This window comes from Pongo pygmaeus, chromosome 22 (assembly GCF_028885625.2).
Source record: "Pongo pygmaeus isolate AG05252 chromosome 22, NHGRI_mPonPyg2-v2.0_pri, whole genome shotgun sequence".
In the NCBI taxonomy this organism is placed as follows: Eukaryota; Metazoa; Chordata; class Mammalia; order Primates; family Hominidae; genus Pongo; species Pongo pygmaeus.
The window spans coordinates 34981945-34988305 of record NC_072395.2 but is presented as its reverse complement, the minus strand read 5'-3'; the positions used below and the strand labels follow the sequence as shown (position 1 = coordinate 34988305).

The window sequence follows — 6361 nt, the reverse complement described above, 5'->3', positions numbered from 1 at the left end:
TCCATGAAAGAACAAACTGGCTACATGGTGGCAGGTTGATAATATTGAACCTCTTTCAAATCTAAGATACACAGTTATTTTTGTGTTAGAAAATAAAATTAATGTTAATATTAGTTACCTTCCTTGCTTCCAATGCTTTTGCCCAAATGTAGATTGAGTGAATATCTTACTAATTCTTGTGCTACTTCAAACAATACTGCTTTTGACAAGTTAACCATTTTATAGCAAAAGAGGCAATGAGCAACACCTACCACAACTAATGGTTCTGCTATATATGGAAACAGTTGTAACAGAATATTAAAATCTAAGCCATGTCACAACTAGGTAATAAGAGCTTACATATTTAGGTTACCAATCTATGAGGAATATGGCACAGACTTGGTATTTTAGTAGTTTTACTGAAGCCGGAACATAGATATAAGAAACAAGAGATGCAAACAGAATACTCTCTCACTACTACTTTTATTTGCACTCTCAGTTATTCTTACTTTTTATTTTTCCATCTTTGTCCTCGTCTTATTTAGAGTTCTTGTTGTCTGCAAGATAGGAGTGCTTCCAAAAGAGAACACAACAAAGGTTTGATTGAACTAGAAGCTGATATTTTGTCCTACCTGTTCTGATATCTTCCTGTTCATCTGGCTATTTGTGTTTCCTTACGGCCATGGTGGTGATTGATCCTGAATATCATAAAGAAATGAGACTCCTATGGGGTAACAGGTATATGTTGGTAAACCAGAACATTCTCCAGAGCACCCAGACATGACTCCAATAATTGATGGGATTTCGTGTCTTTCTTTTTAAGGAAAAGAATGATCTTTTTGTTCACTTATGCAATTATACTTGGAACATACACATGACTTTATTATGATTGTTTCTATACTTTAATGTAGATAGAAAGGTGTGTTTCAAAGCTGATCATCCAGAGAGATAGACTAGTTGTGTAGAACGTTTTCTTTTTGTATTAAAACAGCCATTGCCCTTTTAATGTCTTGCTGTGTGTCAAGCACTGGACATCTAGGAACTACATTTCCTGGACTCCCTTGCCAGGAGTATTCCAATATAGATGCTAGAATTAGAGGAGCATATAAAAGGTTTGGAAATTGGAAGGAAAGCAGACATCATTAATTTCCTACCCTTGCAGATAGGGCAAGTGCTGAACACATTGAAGAAATGCTGTCTGAGTGGCTAATTCCCTAGAGTACAGCTCTTCTTAATGATGCAGGCAGCTGGACCACTGGAAATAACTTCCCTGATTTCTACACTTCCAGATTTCCTCCCATGATTCCTTCTGATAGCTGTTCCTTATCCAATACTTTTAAAGAAAACAAGTTTCCTGTATATATCCCATTTTTAAATTATTCTGTCAACCAGGCTGGAGTGCAGTGGTGCAACCACAGCTCAGTGCAGCCTCAGTCTCCAGGGCTCAAGCAATCCTCCTGCCTCAGCCTCCTGAGTAGCTGGGCCTATAGGTACATGCCACCACACCCAGCTAATTTGTTAATTACAACTTTTTTTTTTTTTTTTTGTAGAATTGGTATGTCTTTATGTTGACCAGGCTGTTCTCAAACTCCTGGGCTCAATTGATCCTTGCACCTTGGACTCCCTCCCACAATTGTTTTTTTTTTTTATTTTTTATGTATTTATTTTTTTAAATACAAGGTCTTGGTGTTTTGCCTAGGCTGGTTTCTAGTTCCTGAGCTCAAACAATCCTCTTGCTTCAGCCTCCTTAGTGGCTGGGACTACAGGCATACACCACTGCTCCTGGCTTAAATTTCATTGTAATTTAAATACCTGGAGTGTTTTCTGTTTTCATAGCAAAGACTTTATTTACATATTAATCTATTTTAGGAAATTAATAGTGTCCTTTTGATTTCTGCGTCATTTCTTTTTGAATTGCTTAGCAAAGTCAAGTATTTCTAAACCTTCGTGACCTGTATATTAAGATAATCCTTAAATTAAAATAAACAGGCTGGGCGCAGTGGCTCACACCTGTAATCTCAGCACTTTGGGAGGCCAAGGCAGGGGGATTACCTGAGGTTATGAGCTCAAGACAAGCCTAGCCAACATGGGGAAACCCCATCTCTACTAAAAATTAAAAAAAATTAAAAATTAGCTGGGCGTGTTGGCAGGCTAATGTAAAATATACATCTATAGTTATTCAGTATCTACCTTCTGATAATTTTATACTCCATTAATTTCAGAATAAGGACCTGAAAACATTGTATTTTCATTTTCTCCCATCCATTCTTTGTGCTATTGTTATCATACATTTTAAGTATGATGTGGGCTGGTCACGGTGGCTCACGCCTGTAATCCCAGCACTTTAGAAGACTGATGGGAGAGGATCAGTTGAGATCAAGAGTTTGAGACAAGCCTGGCCAAAATGATGAAATCCTGTTTCTACTAAAAATACAAAAATTACCCAGGCCTGGTGGCGCATGCCTGTACTCCCAGCTACTTGGGAGCCTGAGGCAGGAGAATCACTTGAACCCAGGACGTGGAGGTTGCAGTGAGCCAAGGTTGTGCTACTGCACTACAGCCTGGGCAACAGAGCAAGACTCTGTCTCAAAATAAATAAATAAATAAATTAATTAATTAATTAATTAAAACAATGAAACAACTAGATAAACAGCAAAGAGCCTTTCTAACCTGCAAAATTTGCTAAGTTACGTGAGCCCTACTCATAAACATCTCCATTTTCCTCTGTATGTCCGGGATTTTCAAACCTTTAAGCAAATCGGAATCATTTGAAAGGCTCATTATAGCAAATTTCAGGGCCTTGTCCTCAGATTCACGTTTTAAAGGTCTGGAATGGGGCACAAACATTTAAATTAATGAGTTCCCAGGTAATGCTGATGCTGCTGGTTCATGGGAGGCATTTAAGAATTACATCTCTCACTGTGTTTTAATACTTCACTTTCACTTCTTTTTCAAATAAATATTGTCAACTGAAGAAAACGTCAAGCTTTTAGAGAAATAGAGTTTGGCATAGCAGCAACTGTGGCAAAGCAGCTGCTGCTGCCAGTACAGCTGGAGACGTGAGCCCACACTGGGCTGTCCATGGGCCCACACTCTCGACGAGTGGAAGTCCCGTTGGATCAGAGTAAGATGGACAGTAGCTTTGGTTGTGATTGTGGTGAGCCGGAGCCACCTGATCACTAACAAAAGACATCTGTTAACCAACAGCCGCCAGGGCTTTCTGATGAAATATATAGCAACAAAGGAAGAAAAGAAACAAAATGGAAATAGTGCTTACCACCACCTTAGAACAATGCTGCTCAGGGCCAATCCAACACTGAATGTGTCTGCACTGTGAGGAGAATGTTCATAGAAGCCTGTTGTGTTGTGTGCATATTTATTCATATTTTTGTTAAATGTTAAATCATTTATCACAGTAAATCTGGGTGCATAGTACCTAATTTCATTCCATTTGAGCTTCTTGAGTGTTTTCTTTAAATGTCTGCAAAGTTGCTGCCCCTTTCTTGAACTATGAGTACTGCAATCTCTTAAATTCTCAATATGAGTAGAGCTTTTTGAGCTTTATATCTAAGGGGAACTGAACAAGCCTGTTTGGAAAATGCAATGAACATCAAGAAACCATCTTGCTGTGGAAGCATAATTATTTTTCTTCTGCCTGTTTAAAAGATCTTTCCTTTTGATGTCAGTTTTCTTCCTTGTTTACATAAGTTCAACAATTCAAAAGGAAAACTCGATCGTAAGGGTTTGAAACTGGCAGAGAAAGCTGAAAGTCTCATGAACATTCACGGTTTTGATCTGGGCGCTGGATATATGAACTTAAAACCATTGGATAGTGGAGGCAACAGCTTGTTTTTTTTCTGCTGTAGACAATGACTGTGATAAAAGAGAATCCATCAAGAAAATTCTCCTTACTGATCCCCAGAGTGTCAAAAATGCTCTACATGAAATCAAAATTATTAGAAGATTTGACATCGTGACATTGTGAAAGTGTTTGAAATTCCTAGTACCAGTGGAAGCCAATTAACAAACAATGTGAACTCTCTTACCAAACTTAACAGTATTTACATTTTTCGGAATTACATGGAGACAGACTTGGCTAATATGCTGGAGGAGGGCCCTTTACTGGAAAAGCATGCCAGACTTTTCATGTGTCAGCTGCTAAGGTGGCTTAAGTACATTCACTCTGCAAATGTATTGCCCAGATATCTCAAACCAACTAATCTTTTCATTAATACTGAAGACGTGAGGCTGAAGATAGGGGACTTTTGTCTTGCACAAATCAGGGATCCTCATTATTCCCATAAGGATCATCTTTCTGAAGGACTGGTAACTAAATGGTACAGATCTCCACATCTTTTACATTCTCCTAGTAGTTACAGTAAAGCCATTGACATGTGGGCTGCAGGCCACATCTTTGCTGAAAGGCTGACTGGTAAAACCCTTTTTGCAGGTGCACGTGAACTCAAACAGATGGAGCTGATTTTAGAATCTAGTCCTGTTATACATGAGGAAGATCGTCAGGAGCTTCTCAGTGAAATTCCAGTTTACGTTAGAAATGAAATGACTGAACCACAGAAAGCTTTAACTCAGCTGCTTCAGGGAATTAGTTGAGAAGCACTGGATCTCCTGGAACAAATTTTGACATTTATCCCTACAGATGGGTTAACAGCAGAAGAAGCGCTCTCCCATCATTACATGAGCATATATTATTTTCCAATGGATGAGCCAATTTCAAGTTATCTTTTTCATATTGAAGATGAAGTTTATGATATTTTGCTTATGGATGAAACTCACAGTCACATTTATAACTGGGAAAGGTATGATTGTTAGTTTTCAGTGCATGATTGGCCTATACATAACAACTTTGACATTGATGAAGTTCTGCTTGACCCAAGAGCTCTGTCTGATGTCACTGATGAAGAAGAAGTACAAGTTGATCCCCAAAAATATTTGGATGGACATTGGGAAAAGTATAAAATATCTGGAGGATCCAATTGCTCTACTGAGCCTTTTTGGCAGTACCCAGATCATCATAAAAACAAATAGGGATTTGAAGTGTAGTCATACTTGTAACTACAAAGCCAGGTCATCATCATATTTAGATAATTTAGTTTGGAGAGTGAGTGAAGTTAACATTACTATGAACCCAAAGTTATTATAGATATTTCCAATCAGAAAGAATAAAGCAGAGAAAAATCTGATAAGAAAGGCAAGTGAAAACGTGAAAGGAATGGATTGGGTAAAGCCCAGATAGCGCTTGAGGAAGCCTCATAGCAACGGGTTGAAAAACAAAGGGAAACAAATCAGGAGTTTGATTTTGATTCCTTTATTGCAGAAACTACTCAACTTAGTTCACAACACGAGCCTACTGATGTTGTTGAGAAATGAAGTAACTCGAATGGGTCAGGGTCCCAACTAGAAATGAAAAATTTGATATCAAAGACAGCAAGCCAAGAAAAACAGAAAAAAGGAACGTCAAATTTGGCTCAATTAGAAGTCTTGTACCAATCTTCTTGGGACAGCCAGTTTGTGAGTGGTGGGGAGAACTATTTTATCACAAATTAGTTTTGTTGTGAGGTAAGGAAGTGTGAATGAGTTGAGAAGGAAAACATTTACACTAGTTACTTGGACAAGTTATTTAACAGGAAAGAAGATACTGAAATACTAGAAACTGAGCTAGTAGAGGATGGGAAGCTTGGGGAGAGAGGAAATGAAGGATTTCTGAACAACAGTGTGGAGTTCCTCTTTAACAAGCACCTTGAGTCCGTGGGCATCCTGCAGTTTCGCAGTCCAGTTGGGTCACTACTTAAGTCAATACAGGCCACATTACCACCTTCTGCTATGGAATCTTCCCCTCAAATTCCTCGTAAAACCTGCAGCAGCATTTTATAACATGTGAACTAAAGCACTCAGCAGACAGTTATCTTTGCATTCTTCATGAAATGTGTTTTGCCTTTATTTTATCACTAGTGTTTAAGTCATTTTTTACTTGAATCAGATGGTGTAATTTAGTAAGGATTAGCTCTTGGTTTTTAAAATTCAGAACTTTTTTTCTACATATGAGATAGTTTTCATTTTAACTGGCATGCTGTTTGCACACAAAAATAAAGCATAGAGCAAAATAACGCAACGCTAGAGGAGGCAAAAGAAATGCATTCAGACAAGTAAAAAACATCCTCTCGTAGAACAATGATCTGTTTTATAGGAAACAAATCTTGCCTTGAAATTTACACAGTGAGACTCTACATAATTGCCTGAAAATATCTATTTTTTTCTAAAACTTTTTTTATTCATGAATATTTTTTAAGTTTTTCACACTGTACACATTTCTTAAAACATATGATACTAGTAGCAACTGAAAATGGCTGCCGAATTGGGTACA

At 37.9% G+C, this 6361-nt stretch overlaps 1 pseudogene; it reads left to right on the top strand.

Moving 5' to 3' along the window:
- The first annotated feature begins 661 nt into the window (after positions 1–661).
- LOC129022718 (mitogen-activated protein kinase 6-like) lies at positions 662–5883 on the top strand (annotated as a pseudogene).
- The last annotated feature ends 478 nt before the right edge of the window (positions 5884–6361 follow it).